Raw genomic sequence first — 16,989 nt, forward strand, 5'->3', positions numbered from 1 at the left:
CCAAATCAGACATGCTGAAAAAGCATTGTGAAGTGATTTGCTTTCTACAGCTGGGTTCAAGAATTAAATGTTGGTTTTGGATTTCTGCTATTTTACCTATTGACCCTGGAAGTATTTCTACTGAAAGTCAGATAGTTAAGAAATTGGTTTCTGTGTTCTGGAGTCGTGGCCGTGCTGGAGAGCCGCTCGCGGGGGGCAACCGGTGGCCTCGGTAGGGCGTGAAGGGCGGAGCAAAACGCCCCCCTTCCCATGAGGTTTTAGTCGCCCCCACACTCCCGGTTCATACCTGCTGTCCACAAGGCTCCCATGTGGCCGCCATCTTTCTTTCCAGAGAGGAGAGGGCGAATGGGGCAACACCCTTTCCCCTCCGGCAGACTTGATGGACTGGATCAACGCATAGTCTGTTCACTTTTCTGCTCCAAGCTGCTGGGTTCTGCATTAAGTCCTTGTGCTTCTGGGGCCATGGCCGTGCTGGAGAGCCGCTCGTGGGGGGCGACTGGTGACCTCGGTAGGGCGTGAAGGACGGACCGGAACGCCCCCCGACCCATGAGGTTTTAGTCGCCCCCACTCTACCGGCTCATACCTGCTGTCCACAAGGCTCCCATGTGGCCGCCATCTTTCTTTCCAGAGGGAGGAGGGCGGAAGGGAGCAACACCCTTTCCTCTCTGGGCAGAAATGATTGCCTGGATTAACGCATAGTCCTTTCACTTTTCTGCTCCAAGCTGCTGGGTTCTGCATTAGGTCATTGTGCTTCTGGGGCTGTGGCCGTGTTGGAGAGCCGCTCGTGGGGGGCAACTGGTGGCCTCGGTAGGGCGTGAAGGGCGGACCGAAATGCCCCCCTTCCCATGAGGTTTTAGTCGCCCCCACACTCCCGGCTCATACCTGCTGTCCACAAGGCTCCCATGTGGCCGCCATCTTTCTTTCCAGAGAGGAGAGGGCGAATGGGGCAACACCCTTTCCCCTCCAGCAGACTTGATGGCCTGGATCAATGCATAGTCCATTCACTTTTCTGCTCCAAGCGGCTGGGTTCTGCATTAAGTCCTTGTGCTTCTGGGGCCGTGGCTGTGCTGGAGAGCCGCTCGTGGGGGGCAACTGGTGACCTCGGTAGGGCGTGAAGGACGGACCGGAACGCCCCCCTTCCCATGAGGTTTTAGTCGCCCCCACACCCCCGGCTTATACCTGCTGTCCACAAGGCTCCCATGTGGCTGCCATCATTCTTTCCAGAGGGAGGAGGGCGGAAGGAAGCAACACCCTTTCCCCTCTGGGCAGAAATGATTGCCTGGATTAACGCATAGTCCTTTCACTTTTCTGCTCCAAGCTGCTGGGTTCTGCATTAAGCCCTTGTGCTTCTGGGACTGTGGCCGTGCTGGGGAGCCGCTTGTGGGGGGCAACTGTTGACCTCGGTAGGGCGTGAAGGACGGACCGGAACGCCCCCCTTCTCGTGAGGTTTTAGTCGCCCCCCCACACCCTCGGCTCATACCTGCTGTCCACAAGGCTCCCATGCGGCCGCCATCCTTCTTTCCAGAGAAGAGAGGGCGAATGGGGCAACACTCTTTCCCCTCTGGGCAGAAATGATGGCCTGGGTTAACTCATCGTCCGTTCACTTTTCTGCTCTAAGCTGCTGGGTTCTGCATTAAGTCCTTGTGTTTCTGGGGCTGTGGCCGTGCTCCAAACTTAACTCTGATTTTCAGGGAGAGAGATTGGGTGGTTTACTTCTCATTGATCACTTTGTATATAGAGAGATGTCCACGCGGCCGCGCGGTTTTGAGAAAAAGTCCTCGTTCCCGCATACTCGAGCTGTGTTTGTAGAGGCTTCTGGTCACCGGGGTTCCATCTGGGGGAGGCGGGATGCGGCACCTAGTCCATCTGGAACTTGCCGGTGGTCTCGGCTCTTTTTGGAACCTGTTTTTTCTTTTTTTTTTTCCTCCGGGATCCCGCACCCTCCATGTGTTCTTTCTCTTATGCTGAACGCTTCAAAGATGGCGCTGGGGGGCGGGCTGTGGGCGTGACTTCCGGGATCAGAGGTTACCTTGGAGGTGCAGTCCGGCAGATTTGAGGAAAAGTCCTCGTTCCCGCATACTCGAACTGTGTTTGTAGAGGATTCTGGTCACCGGGTTCCATCTGGGGGGGGCGGGATGCGGCACCTACTCCATCTGGAACTTGCCGGTGATCTCGGCTCTTTTTGGAACCTGTTTTTTCTTTTTTTTTTTTTTCCTCCGGGATCCCGCACCCTCCATGTGTTCCTTCTCTTATGCTGAACCTATTTTCCAAAACCTTGAGCTCTAATTTATTCAGGTAGGCCCTTTCTTTCTTCCTGATGAAATCTGGCAGAGCTATAATCTTTCCTCTTAACACTGCTTTTGCTGTGTCCCACAAGTTATGGTAGCTCGTGTCCTCATTCTCATTTGTTTATGGAAACTTTTTATTTCCTCTTTGATTTCTTCCCTAAGCCAACGGTTGTTCATTACTTCCCTTAAAGAAAATATTTCCTTGCTGAGCTTCAGTCTGTTTGATCTATCGAGAAGTGACAAAGAAGTGTTGAAATCTACTACTAGTATTGTGTTGCTATCAATGTTTTTCTATAAGATTATTAGAAGTTGTTTTAACGTATTTTGCTGGTCTGTCATTAGGATCATATACATTGAGGAAGGTGAGTTCTTTCTGATGTACATATCCCATGATCATTAAGAAATGACCTTCACTGTCTCTGATAACCTTTAGCCTGAAGTCCATGTGGTCTGATACTAGTATGGCCACTCCAGCTTTGTGGAGGTGATATTTTCTTGAAAACGTGTTTCCCAGCCTTTTACCTTTAGCCCATGGGTGCTTTGATTGTTCAGACATGTTTCTTGCAGGAAGCAGAATGTTGGGTTCAGTTTTCTAATTCATCTTCCTATTCTGTGCCTCTGAATTGGCACATTTAGTCCATTGACATTGAGAGAGATTGTTGTTTTGGGGATTTGTGCTCTCTTTATGTAGAATTTTTGTACTTCTGGGGATTGTCTTACCTTAAAGTAGACCTATTCATTCTTCTTGCAACAAAAATATGGAATGCTTTACAAGTTTGCATGTTATCTCTGTGCAAGAACCATGCTCATCATTGTATCATTTAAATTTTAGTATATGTGTTATCAAACCTCGTAGGAGTTAATTTTTCCATATTTTTCGCTTCTTATTACTTTGAGTGTTGTCCTTCCTCACTCCTATGGCAGACAATGATTCCTAATCAAGGAATGTATTTCAAAGCAGCATGAATAAATAGATTTAGAACTTTAATGTCCCAGAAATAAAAATATGGTTTTTACTATATTATCGTTTACCATACCCTAGGCATCAGTTTTACAAAATAATTCTTTTGGAAGATGGTATATGAGTTTGTTTAATGTTGTTCCCTGAATCCTTCATTAAGAACATTAAAATAGAGCCTTTTGCTGTTCTCACCTCAGTCCTGTGTACATCTCCAGGAAAAGGTGGATGGTGTTGTCTGCACTTTGACCACCTTGAATGTATGTAGGATTTTTCTCCTGAAGGATGAGGTGAGGATTATATTGATGATTTCATTCCACCTTATTACAAGTTCAACTTGAACGGAAGGTGAGACTCATGAGGCTCCTATAAAGGACAGAACAAAGGGTCTCAGTGAAGTTTAATGGCCAACTCACATTAACAACATAGATGACTCAAAGTAACCTGTGTGCATCTTTGTGTATAGTGAGTTTCATATCTACTGATAGTGATTCTCAGTCATGACACATGGGCAAAACAGACCTGTAATTAAAAATCTAGTTCTCTGAGCAGAGTGGGGTCTCTGAGGTGATTGAACAAGTGTGTAGTAATTTATTACTAAGCACATAAGTATTTTGAATGATGTGTACTTTTCGATCTAAAATTAATTCCAAATATGTCTAAAATGACAGTGTCCTGACCTCGCACATGGCTTTCCTCACCGAGGCCCCTTGGAGGTGCCGGGGTGAATTTCCCTCACCGACCTGATTAGAGCCCCGGTAGCTGAAGACCTCTGCAACAAGCCATAGGTACGCTTAAGACCACCCTTCCCAAGCTTGAAGGAGCCTCATGCATGAAGGAACTGAAAGAGGAACCCAGATGTGCGGGACTGGGGGATGAGAACTCCATGGCTGCTCAGATCAAGACTGTGCCCCCTCCTTCCAGATCCCCCATCTTCTAATAATTAAGTGCTACAACCACGAACTGCCCCTGGATCCATGTAATGCCATCAATGGCCAACATCCAGAGACTGGATCTTATTTAGAAGACAGCAACTCTGATTGTCCAGTTCTCACTCTCAGAGAACCTGGTAGGCTTCTGCGAGTATCTTGCCCGCATGGCGGAGTCTTTGTTTCTGGTCACTGTTTCTTTTGAGGTACAGAAGCTGCTTAATTTAAGATAGTCCCCTTTGTTTTTCTCTGTTTCCAGTTGCTTGGCAAGTGGCGTGTTATATTTGAAGATACCTTTAGTTTCAATGTCGTGGAGGGATTTGCCGACCTTGTCATCAATGAACCTGAGGGATTCTGGTGTGATGTTGAGGCCTTTGACCCATTTTTATCTGACTTTTGTGCATGGTGTTAGGTAGAGGTCTGAGCCATTTTTTTTGCATGTAGCTTTCCAGTTTTTTCTGCAACGTTTGTTCAGGAGGACTCTCTTGATCCACTTCACATTTCTTGCTCCCTTATCAAAGATTAGATGATTATATATTTGAGGGTGTGTGTCAGTATATTCAATCCTTTTCCATTGTTCTGCAGCTCTGCCTTTGTTTCAGTCCCATGCTGTTCTCATTATTATCGTTTGTAGTAGAGTTTGCGGTTGGGGAAGGTGATGCCTCCATTGTCTTTTCCCCAAGAATTGCTTTAGCTACTCGTGTGCGTTTGTTGTTCCATGTGAATTTCAGGAGTGCTTGATCAATTTCTTTGAAGAATGTCATGGGTATCTTTACAGGGATCAAGTTGAATTTTTACAATGCTTCGTGGAGAATTGCCATTTTGACAATGTTAAATCTCCCATTCCATATGCAGTATATATGTTTCCATTTCCTCGTGTCTTTTTTAATTTCCTGATGTATAGGTCCTTTACCTCTTTAGTTAAGCTGATTCCAAGGTTCTTGATTTTCTGCGGCACGATTGTGAATGGGATTGCTTTTTCATGTCACTTTCTTCTCTCTCATTACTTGCATATAAAAAAGCCATAGACTTTTGGGTATTGAGTTTATAGCCTGCAATTTTACTATAAATGTCTATTGTCTCTGGGAATTTTTCGTAGAGATTTTAGTATTCTCTGAATATAGTATGATATCTTCTGTGAATAGTGAGAGATGATTTCTAACTTTCAAACATGAAAAACCCTTAATATCTTTTTCTTATCTATTTTCTCTTCCAAGTACTTCCAGTACTACATTGAACAGAAGTGCCAAAATGAATTTTTACTTAGCACATTCTGTCTGTAAATTTCTATGCTAAGAACTGTGGAATAAACAGTGATATCTTAGTAATTTACAAGTAAATTATGAAGACAGATAATTTAAAAGAATTTCGTTGTATAAATTTCCAAAATGTGTAGTTTTTATTAAATATATTAAGAATAAATCGTAGGTCTTGATTATACCATGAAGATTATTTTCCTGTTAGAAGTTACCCTTCTAAAATGCAAGAAAGAGACACATTTTGAAAATGTTGATTATTCGTTCATTAATTCAAAGAATATTTGTTAGTCTGGTGGTGCAGTGCCTGCAGGAAGTCAACCTGTACCCTCAGGTGAGTACATCAACAGTCTGATGGTGTCTTCATGCTTCCTGATAACCTCAAATGGCCACTGTGCCTCTGGCTGGCTTCCAACAACTCAGGACTACGTTTCCCGAGAAATTAAACTCCCAAAAGATATGTGGGAGCCATGTTCACAAACCACCCCTGGCTCAGCTATACAAGCTAATGCATTGGTCTTGTTTCAGAGACCCATAGACAAATCTGGAACATATCAACAGCCACTGTTAACCTTGGACCTGCAAAAGGCTGAACACACTAGGGTAAATCGGAGGGAGGCAGGTTAGTTTGGTGCCCACCCAACCAGAACCCAGGGCAGCCACTTGCTCCCACAATCCAAAATTGCCACCATGCTCTCCTCTGGTTTCCATCGTCTCAGGATGGCTCTCACTGAAATATAAAAGCTGAAAATTCGAATATGCGCGTTTTGTGACTGAAATCTCCAGGCTTTCTCTGGGCAGAATGGGAATCCCACCACCACTGCCCTGTACTTATGGAAGCCTCAGCATTCATTTCCATACCTCAAAGATACTCCAGGCTTACCTTCCTGATAAAAATGCTAAATTCCTTGAACAAACATGATGACCTCTTAGTACCTGTACGAGACCCTTAATGCACAAAATAAAAAGGAGACAGAGAGAAAGAATTAAAGAGCCTGCCATAGAGACACACTGGGGGTGGGTGTAGGGTGTTGGGGGATGGTTTTAGGGTACCAGGAATATTGGTTTTGGGAAAGGTACACTAGAAAAGGGACGGATGTTGGATCGTTGTATGACTGGAAGCAAATTATGAATAGATTTGCAATGGTCTATCTCACAGATATTGGATAAAATATTAAAAATATATATCCTTCATTTGTACCTCAGAATACTGATGGAACTTTAAAACCCAGCATATCTATTTTTGTGTTCTCTGTAGGAAAAAAAATGTTTCTCACCTGTGTGCCAATAGCTTGTAGAAATCTAAACCCAAAGATATATCAATGACTGTGTTTGGCATGAATACTGTAATTGCAGCTATGTTATGTTTTAGAATCAGTTCATGCACAAGACCTCAAGAGGAGCAGTGGCAACGTGCACCAATGTTGAATGGATAATGTTTCAGGAGCTTACAAGGGAGATGGGAAGATTTGGCATGAGTAAAGGGAAGAAACAGAAGAGTGAAGTACTAATAAGTATCATGAGAAAAATGCAAGGGAGGACATTTCCTGGCAAGTGTCACACTCTGTTGAGCTTCTGGTGAGGATAAGTATTAGAAAGTATCTTTCACATTTAGTAGTAAAAAGGTAAATTTGATGGTTGTATTTAAAATTTACTTTAACGATTAGAATTACCAAGAGATACAAAGTTACAAAGTTGCTCATAATTGAGTTTCAGTCATCTAATGTTCTAGAACCTTTCCAGTATATTGGGACATTTTTGAAGGAATATCCCTGGTGCGAAGACTAGGGCATCTGAATCTTAACACATTTCACCAAATATATGATCTGTACTCACATGATTTACACTGTCTCCCCTGCTCTTTGATTTATGTTTTCATGCAATATTTCCTTGTGAACCTCACCTCAAGTGAGGCTCCCTATTTAAGACAAGTACATGTTTCTGGGGCACTACATATTTTTTGGTTGCTGGGAGAGTCTGTAAAGCAATGCTCAGGAGGTGTGGGGGCCCCACAGACAATTTTCAGAAAACGTGGCTATGGTGCTTGGGTCCTCTGAGGCTATACAGCCTTTGATACTCTGGCAATCAGGTGGTGCTGGGAGTCAAATTGAGTGAATGTGAGACAAGTTCCATAAGCACTACACTATCTCCTGCGGCCCTGGGTATTAGATTTATGTCATCATTCTGAGGTCCTCCCTTTTGTCAGAAAGCAGGGACTTGTGCAGGAGAAAGTGGAAGAGACTTTAGGGTTTATCTAGGTTGACTGAGTAGCTGGTGATACCATTAAGATTGGAACATAAAGTAAAAATAAAACAAGAGCCCCGTGCCTTTTCCCGCTGAACTCGACACCCTCCACAGGAGTACACCTGCGGGGAAAACCTGCAGCAGCTCCTTTGGACTATCCATCACCTTATCAGACCCTCCCCTCCAGGTGCGTAGAGGGAGCACCAGCCGGTTCACCACTCCTCCACTCCTCACCCCCAGCCCCCCGCCTTTTCCTGCAGAACTGGACACCCTCCAGCAGGGGAAACCTGAGGCAGCTCCATGGGATTTTCCATTGCTCTTCCTACATTCCAGGATCCTGGGTGGGAGTGACCCTGGGATCAGAAAAGAGAGCCAAGAAAATACAAGAAGAAAAGAGAACAGAATTTTAAAAAGCTACAAAAAGAAGATTCACAAATAAAGGATTCAGTGGATGAAATTAGAAAGTTAGTAAGTGCCCTGAGCAATAGGATAAGTGCAGCTGAACAGAGGATCAGCGAGCTTGAAGATGAGCAACAGAAATCCCACTGGGAAGAACAAGCAATAGGAAAAGACCTCAAAATGGCTCTAAGTAGAATCAGAGACATAGTGGATAACGCCAAGAGGAACAACATTACAATCATTGGTTTACCAGAAGGACAGGGAAACAACCCCAATGAAAAAGCTAGAGTAAAAGAAACCATTGCTGAAAAGTTCCCAGAGTTAAGGAAAGCAGACATCCAGATCCAAGAAGCCAGAAGGGTACCAGCTAAAAGAGACCCCAGAAAAAACACTCCAAGCATATCATAGTCAGAACGATGGATGCTGTGGACAGAGACACAATATTACAAGCAGCAAGGTCAAAAAGGAAATTACATACAAAGGAGCACCCCTTAGATTCACAGCAGACCTATCAGTGGAAACCCTCAAAACCGAAGGCAATGGTTGTATATAGTGAAAAAATTCAAAGAAATGAACGCCTCACCGAGAATACTCTATCCAGCTAAACTCTCACTCAAATTCGATGGAACGATACACCACTTTTTAGATAAACACAAACTCAGGAACTTCATACACTCAAAACCAAATCTAAAAGAAGAACTAAAGGGGCTCCTGTAAGAAAAGAAGGAAAACACGTGTAAACACAATCAACTCCTACAGGAAGATGGCAGAAAACCCCATGACAATACTCTCCCTTAATGTCAATGGTCTAAATGCACCAACCAAGAGACACAGAGTGGCAAAATGGATCCAGAAACTGAAACCAGCATTCTTCTATCTACAAGAAACTCATCTGAACAATCAGAGCAAACACAGACTCAAAGTGAAAGGATGGAAAACAATCCTGCAAGCAAACAGCTCCATCACAAAAGCTAGGATGGCCACACTAGTATCCGACAACATTAATGTCAGGCTGAAAAAGATTAGAAGGGACAGCCAAGGCCACTTTCTCTTCATCAAGTGATACATACACAGGAATATATCATACTCTTATATGTATAAGTACCTAATGAAGGAACAGCTAGATACTTAAAACAACTGCTAACAGATTTTAAAGAGGAGAGTGCTAGCAACACAATAGTAGATGGAGACTTCAACATCGCCTTATCACCTCTGGATAGATCAACAAGAACAAAACTCAGCAAGGAAACATTGGCTTTGAATGAAGAAATAGAAGAGAAAGGACTTATAGACCTATACAGGGCTTTACACGCCCCAAAGAAAGAATACACATTCTTCTCCAGTGCTCCTGGAACAATTTCCAAAATCGGCTATGTGCTAGGCCACAAAACATACCTCAATAGAATCAGGAAGATAGAAAGAGTACCAACAATCTTTTCAGACCATGATGCACTGAGGATAGATGTGAATCACACACAGACACGGACAACCAAATCGAACACCTGGAAAATAACCAAGTCACTGCTGAACAATGTGTGGGTCAAGAAGGACGTCAAGGAAGAAATCAAAAGATACCTGGAAACAAATGAGAACGAAGACACGAACTACCAGAGCTTATGGGATGCAGCTAAAGCCCTATTAAGGGGAAAATTCATAGCTCTGCAAGCATATCTATGGATGGAAGAAAAGATGCATATAAGCAACTTATTTCACAGCTAAAGATCTTATAAAAGGATCAAGAAAAGGAGCCTAAATCGGGCAGAAGGACAGAGATCATAAAACTTAGAGCAGAAATCAACGACATGGAAACCTAAGAAACAATCCAAAAGATCAATGAAACCAAGAGCTGGTTCTTTTAGAAAATAAACAAGATAGATAAACCACTAGCAACACTCACAAAGAAACAGAGAGAGAGAGAAAACTAATAAACCGAATCAGAAATAAAAATGGAGATATCACAATGGAAACCAAAGAAATTCAAAAGATCATCAGAGACTACTTTGAAAGTCTGTATGCCAAGAAAAAAGAGAAGTTAGAAGAAATGGATAAATTCCTGGATTCCTATAATCTCCCAAAAATGAGTCAAGAGGATATAAAATACCTGAATAGACCTAGTCATAAAAATGAAATTGAAACTGTAATCAAAATTCTTCCCAAAAACAAAAGCCCAGGTCCAGACGGATTTACTACCGAATTTTTCCAAACATTTAAAGAGGATCTACTGCCCGTCCTCCTCAAACTTTTCCAGGAAATTGAAAAAACAGAAACTCTCCCAAACAGTTTCTATGAATCCCATATCTCTCTAATACCAAATGGAAACTAAGACACCACGAGAGAAGAAAACTACAGGCCGATATCACTGATGAACACGGATGAGAAAATTCTGAACAAAACACTAGCAAGGAGAACTCAGCAGCTCATCAAAAAGATCTTACACCATGACCAAGTGGGATTCATCCCGGGGATGCAAGGATGGTTTAGCATTCGGAAATCAATCAACATAATCCATCATATCAACAAAAGACAAAAATCATATGATCATATCAATAGATGTAGAGAAAGCAATTGAGAAGATCCAGCATCCGTTTATGATGAAAACCCTCGCAAAATTGGGGATAGAGGGGACTTACCCCAATATAGTTAAAGCCAGCTACCACAAGCATACAGCAAGCATCATCCTCAATGGGGAAAATTTGAGAGCGTTCACCCTAAGATCAGCAACGAGATAAGGATTCCGACTCTCTCAACTGCTGTTGAACATATTACTGGAAATACTAGCAATAGCAATTAGGCAAGCAAAAGAGATTAAGGCCATCCAAATAGGAAAGGAAGAAATCAAGCTCTCACTATTCGCAAATGATATGATATTATACTTAAAGAACCCTAAAAACTCTACCAAGAAACTCCTAGAAATGATAGACTCGAGAGTAAAGTTACAGGTATAAAATAAATACCTAAAAGTCCATGGCTTTACTATACACAAATGCTGAGAGAGAAGAAAATGACAAGATGAAAACAATCCCATTCACATTTGTGTGCCAGAAAATCAACTACATAGGAATTAGTTTAACTAATGAAGTAGAGGAACTGTACAAAGAAAACTACAAAACGCTGCTTCTTGAAATAAAAGAGGAAGAGAGGAAATGGAAAAATATCCCCTGTTCATGGATCTGGAGAATTTATATTGTCAAAATGGCAATACATCCAAAAGCACTGTACAAATTCAATGCGATCCCTATTAGGTTATGGATGACATTCTTCAAAGAATTGGAGCAAACACTCCTGAAATTTATATGGAACAATAAGCCCCCACGAAGAGCTAAAGCAAGTCTTGGTTAAAAGAAAATGGGAGGAATTAACCTCCCGAACCTCAAACTTTACTAAAAGTAGTAATAATTAAAACAGCATGATACTGGAAAAAAGGTAGAGCTCCAGAGCTATGGAATGGGGTTGAATATACTGACATCTCCCCTCAAACATATGACCATCTAATCTTTGAAAAAGGGGCAAGAAATGTGAAGTGGAGTAAGGAAAGTCTTTTTAACAAATGGTGCTGGCAAAACTGGACGACTACGTGCAAACTACTGGGCTTCGATCTCTGACTAACACAATGTACAAAAGTAAGATGAAAATGGATCAAAGACCTAAACATCAGACCGGAACCCATAAGGTACATTGAAGACAAAGTTGGCAAAACCCTCCAAGACATTGAAGCTAATGGTATCTTCATGGATGTCACATCACTGGCCAAGCAATTGGGAATATCTTAAACTAAGAAGCTTCTGCACCTCAAAAGAAACAATGACTAAAATACAGAGAGAGTCTACAGAATGAGGAAGGATATTCTCCAAATACACATCTGAGAAGGGGTTGATATCAAATATATACAAAGTACTGATTGAACTCCACAAGAAGAAAACATCCAACCCCAACAAAAAATGGGGCAACGAAATGAACAGAGACTTAATCAAAGAAGAAATCCGAATGGCTAAAAGGCACATGAGAAAATGCTCTACATCTTTAATCATCAGGGAGATGCGGATCAAAACAACAATGAGATATCATTTCACACCACAGACACTGGCCCACATTCAAAAAAACAAAGGCAACCTTTGTTGGCACGATGTGGCGACAAAGGGACCCTCCTTCACTGCTGGTGGTAATGCCGACTGGCTCAACCCTTTCGGAAAAAAGTAGAGATGATTCTCAAAAAATTAGAATTTCAGCTCCCATTTGACCCACCAATACCACTCCTGGGAATATACCTCGGAGAAGCAAAAAAGGATAGTCGAAGTGACCCCTGCACTTATTTTTTCATTGCAGTACTATTTACAATAGCTAGAATATGGAAAAAAAAACCCGATTGCCTGAGAATAGATGACTGGTTACAGAAACGTTGGTACATCTACACAGTGGAGTACTATGTGGCAGTTAGAAAAAAATGAAGTCATGAAATTTACTTACAAGTGGTACTGCATGGAAAATATTATGCTAAGCGAAATGAGTCAGAAAGAGAGGGACACACATAGAAAGACTGCATTCAACTGGTTAACATAAAGTAGCAAACTAAGAGAATAACAACAAGAACAGCTGTGATAAATACCAGGTTCTTCACTCCATGGCTTAGATACCAGCCTCATACTCTAGGGGTAAAGGCAGCTCAGATAGAGAAGGGAGCACCAAAAAAAGGGTGCTGAGAATATCCACCCAGAATGGGAGATGCATGCTGACAGCAGTCTATAGACAGAACATGATTGCCACCCAAAGTCTCTCCTACAGATTATAGCACCGAAAAGGAAAGATAGAAGAAAAGGGAGTGCCCTGCCACAAAGGCAGGGCAGGATGGAGGATAGGGGGTGTGAGTGATACTGGGAGTGGTAGGGGTGAAGAATGGGCTCTGGTGTTGGGGTGGGTACTCAATCATTATATAACTGAAACCCAAGCACACAACTTGTAAGTCCACAACTGTAACTCATGGTGTTTAATAAAACAAAACAAAACAAAATAAAACAAGAGAAAGGTCTAACAATAGCAAACAGGATTGTAGTACCCAAAACATTTGGAAACAGGAACATTGGCAAGTATTTTTAAATAAGCATCCAGGAGAGGATGTAGCATTGTGAGTGAACAAATCTACTGTATGGATTCATCTCATCCTCGAAATGGAAAATGACAATGTGTTACAGTTACAAATTTTCAAATAAGATATATACCATCAACTTTTTGCTGTGTTTCTATGCTTTGCCAAGTATGATTCTAATTTTTAAATTTCCTTCAATAATTAAAACAGTATTGGCCTGCATTAATCATTTTAATTAATGTTTTATTGAAATGTTTTTAACATTATTAAAAATGTTTTATTAAAATGTCATTTTAAAAAACAAACATATAGTCCAAACAGATATTGCAGTATGTAGAGGGTGTGTACCTTGTATGCAGATAACCTGAGCTCAGTCCCCAGAACCCTGAGCATGCCAGGAGTGATCTCTGGATACAGAGTGGGAAGTGAGCCCGGAGCACATCTAGGTGCACTCCCCTCCCCACAAAAAAGGAAGAAAAGAAAAGAAAAACATATAAATGATTCTTGAGTAACATAGAGAATAAGAGTGCTAACTCCTATATAACTTTTGAAAATCGTCAAATTTAAGAGATAGTCTGCTATTGGCCAAGAAGATGGTTTTTTAAAATACAAATTATCGACCATCTATCTTCACTCCCATTCCTTCCCATTCCAGTCGTCGCATGATGTTCTCAAGGGTGGCAATGAGGAGTTTCGGTGAAATGGTATCACCCTGCCGCACCCCTCTCTTGACATCAATGATCACTACTTTGTAGAATGGTGAGATCCTGGTAGTGTATCCGCAAAACAGCTCACGGAGGATCCTGATGTATTGGGCTTGAATACCCTGATTGGCTAGGGCTTCAATGACCGCTTCCATCTCAACAGAAGCAAAAGCCGTCTTTAAATCAATGAACATTAAACAGCGGCCTCTTCAACTCCCGAGAAACCTCAATGAGCTTGGTTATCGTGTGGATATGGTCGATGGTGCTGAATCCTTTGCGGAACCCTGCTTGCTCATATGGTTGTCCTTCATCTAGTGTTCTGCCAATCCTATTTAGGATGACTCGAGTGAACAACTTGTAGATGACAGACAATAGGCAGATCGGGTGATAGTTGCCAATGTCATGGATATCTCCCTTCTTGAACAGTAGTACGGTCCTGCTGGTTTTCCATTGGGACGGAATCTTGCATTCAGACAGGTAGCGAGTGAAGAGCCAAGCCAGTGTATTGATGAGTACTGACTGCAGGTTCTTCAGGTGTTCAGGTCTGACCTTGTCTGGGCCGGGTGCTGTTTCTTTCTTTACCTATGAAATGGAGTGTCGGATTTCGGAAGGGAGAACTTTGGGAACTACATATCCATCCTGTGGAATTTGGTATGTCGGCAAGTGGACATGGCTATCGAAGAGATTTGAGTAGAAGTCATGGATAATCTTCTCCATTGCCGTTCTGGAGGATGTGATGGATCCATCGGGACGTCGGAGGGCAGTCATCTTGGTCTTATAGTTGGCGAAGGACAGGCAGGCGTTACGAATACTTTTCCCGGCTTCTGCCGCATCTACCAGTACTTCTGCTCTTCTCTCTTTGAGGTCTTCCTTGTTCGCATCTCTGCACTGCTTTGCGAGCTTGGACATTAGCTTGCGGTTGCCTGAGGCATGCGCCAAACCACGCTGGCGAATTAGCTCAAGAGTTTTCGAAGATAGGCGATTTTTAGTGGCTATCTCTCTCTTGGCGTTCCTCGCACATTCATGGAGGTGCTGAACCAGTCGATCGTATTCCTCGTCAATGTTGTCAACAATGGCATCTTCCCATGTTGCCGCAATAGTAGCAAAGAGTTCCCAGTTGGTGGTCATTCTGGGAGTTCTCTTTTTGAACTTTTCAGCCCTTTCTCCCCGCTCTGTGAAGTAGAATTTTGCACGAAGGAGACGGTGGTCCGATCCCGTTCGAAATTTTGGGACAACAGCAACATCAGTCAGGCAAAACCATTGATTGAATATGATGTGATCTATTTCGTTGGGGAATCGTCCACCGGGGACTCCCATGTCCATCATTTAGATTCTGCCTCCTGGAACTGTGAGTTACCATGAATGGTCTTGGTCAACATGATGGATTCAGATAGTCTCTCACCCTGTTTGTTCCATTCTAGGCCATGGATCCTGATGTGAAGTTCTTCAGCTGATCTTCTCGGTCCTATCTTGGCATTAAAATCACCCACAATGATCTTGTAGAAGGTGTGGTCTTCTTTATAGAACTCCTCTAGCTCCATGTAGAACTTCTCGATTTCTCTTTCATCATAATGAGATGTTGGTGCGTAGACAACGAAGATAGTGTGGTCTGTAAACCTGTAAATTTGATACATTTAAAAATTAATAATGGATTTTACAATAGTCTTTCAATTATGTATTTACATTAGTCCATATACAAGCATGATTTTTAAACAATAAATTTCAGTGACAATAAAATTTTGGAGTTTTTCATAATTGTAATGATTTACTGCTCAGTCTATATTGATGTGAACATTTTTATCTATTTGTCTAATTTTCTGATTGTTTATTTAATATCAGTAGTTAACAGCTAAATTACCGATGACTGATTATGTGGCTCAGGGCTAAAGCACTTGGGTTGCGTGTGTGAAACTTTGGGTTGGCCTCCTGCAAGGCAAATGCCCTACCCACTGTGCTGCAAAAGTTATATAAAATATACTAATAATAAGACCTAATGATGTTGGTGAAGAGTGCAATATAAATGATTATTTAGTAATTTTCTTGATTTGTTAATGAAATGTGTAAGCTCTTGATTATAATGGGAGTATTTTTCTAACATAAGAGTCTGAGGAAGGTGAAACTGTTATAACTGTCCTGTAGGATTCCATCTCCCTAGCCTGCTTCATTCTACCTCTCTCTCTATCCAATCCAGTCTTCTTCTTGGGAATCTGACCTCCTGATTGGCTAGCCTCTACCTTTCAACTGCCTACTTTATGACATCATTCTCCCACCCAACCAACCACCAACTGGTAGAATCTTGGGGTTGGTACCGCTTGACCTTGAGCCTGGAAGGTGGTGGCGGAAAGAGATGGTCCTAGGAGAGTTAATGGAGTGATGGATGGATGGGAAGGAAACCGGGAAGGGTAGGGAGTTGGACAGCTGGTGATCAGCATGGGAGATTTGGTAGATGTTTTCTAAATACTTTAACATGTTTTTCGTAAATGATATGCAAAATAAAAATACGAAAATAAGATAGGTTCCAAAGAAGAGGTTACATATAAGACCGAGAGAGCTGAAAGGGCTGGCATTCCTTCTGGAGCTTTCAATCATACCATTTACTAAAGATGATATTTTCACATCATTTAGCTGTGGAGAGGAATAGTGAGAAACAGAATGCCACCAGAAAAGCAATCTGGATGACCACGGTTCATAAAAGCCAGGTGAAATGTGTTCACATGTATCCCAAGTGCAAGTGTATTAACTGGAACATATATTTCACTAAGTCTGCTTGGTACCAGTTACTTCTTTGGAGGACATGGAGGAAAACAAATGCAGTTTCTGACAGACCTGAGACTAAACTGCTAACAAATTTTCCCAGGAAAGGGTAGTTGACTGGCTGGGAACAGAAAAACTTGAAAAGTGTTTTGCTACATTTCATGTATGGCTTGAGGAAAATGATCCCAGTCATCTCTCAAAACAAACAAGCTTCAACTCCCTTCAAGGACAGTTGTATTCAGTGAGGAAAAAATGCAGGGAGAAAAGTCTGAAATGATGGGAAAAGAGACAGTAAGTGCAAAAGGAAGGACTTGAAATTTGGGTTCCTCTGAAAACAAAGCTTGTAACCACAAGATCTGGTGAGCACACGTTTTACT

The 16,989-nt window shown here is 42.1% G+C and overlaps 1 pseudogene; it reads right to left on the reverse strand.

The window, feature by feature from the left end:
• Positions 1–3,040: 3,040 nt before the first annotated feature.
• On the reverse strand, positions 3,041–3,140 carry LOC130016100 (uncharacterized; annotated as a pseudogene).
• Positions 3,141–16,989: the final 13,849 nt, after the last annotated feature.

This window comes from Sorex fumeus, unplaced genomic scaffold (assembly GCF_029834395.1).
Source record: "Sorex fumeus unplaced genomic scaffold, SorFum_2.1 ptg000146l, whole genome shotgun sequence".
Classification (NCBI taxonomy): Eukaryota; Metazoa; Chordata; class Mammalia; order Eulipotyphla; family Soricidae; genus Sorex; species Sorex fumeus.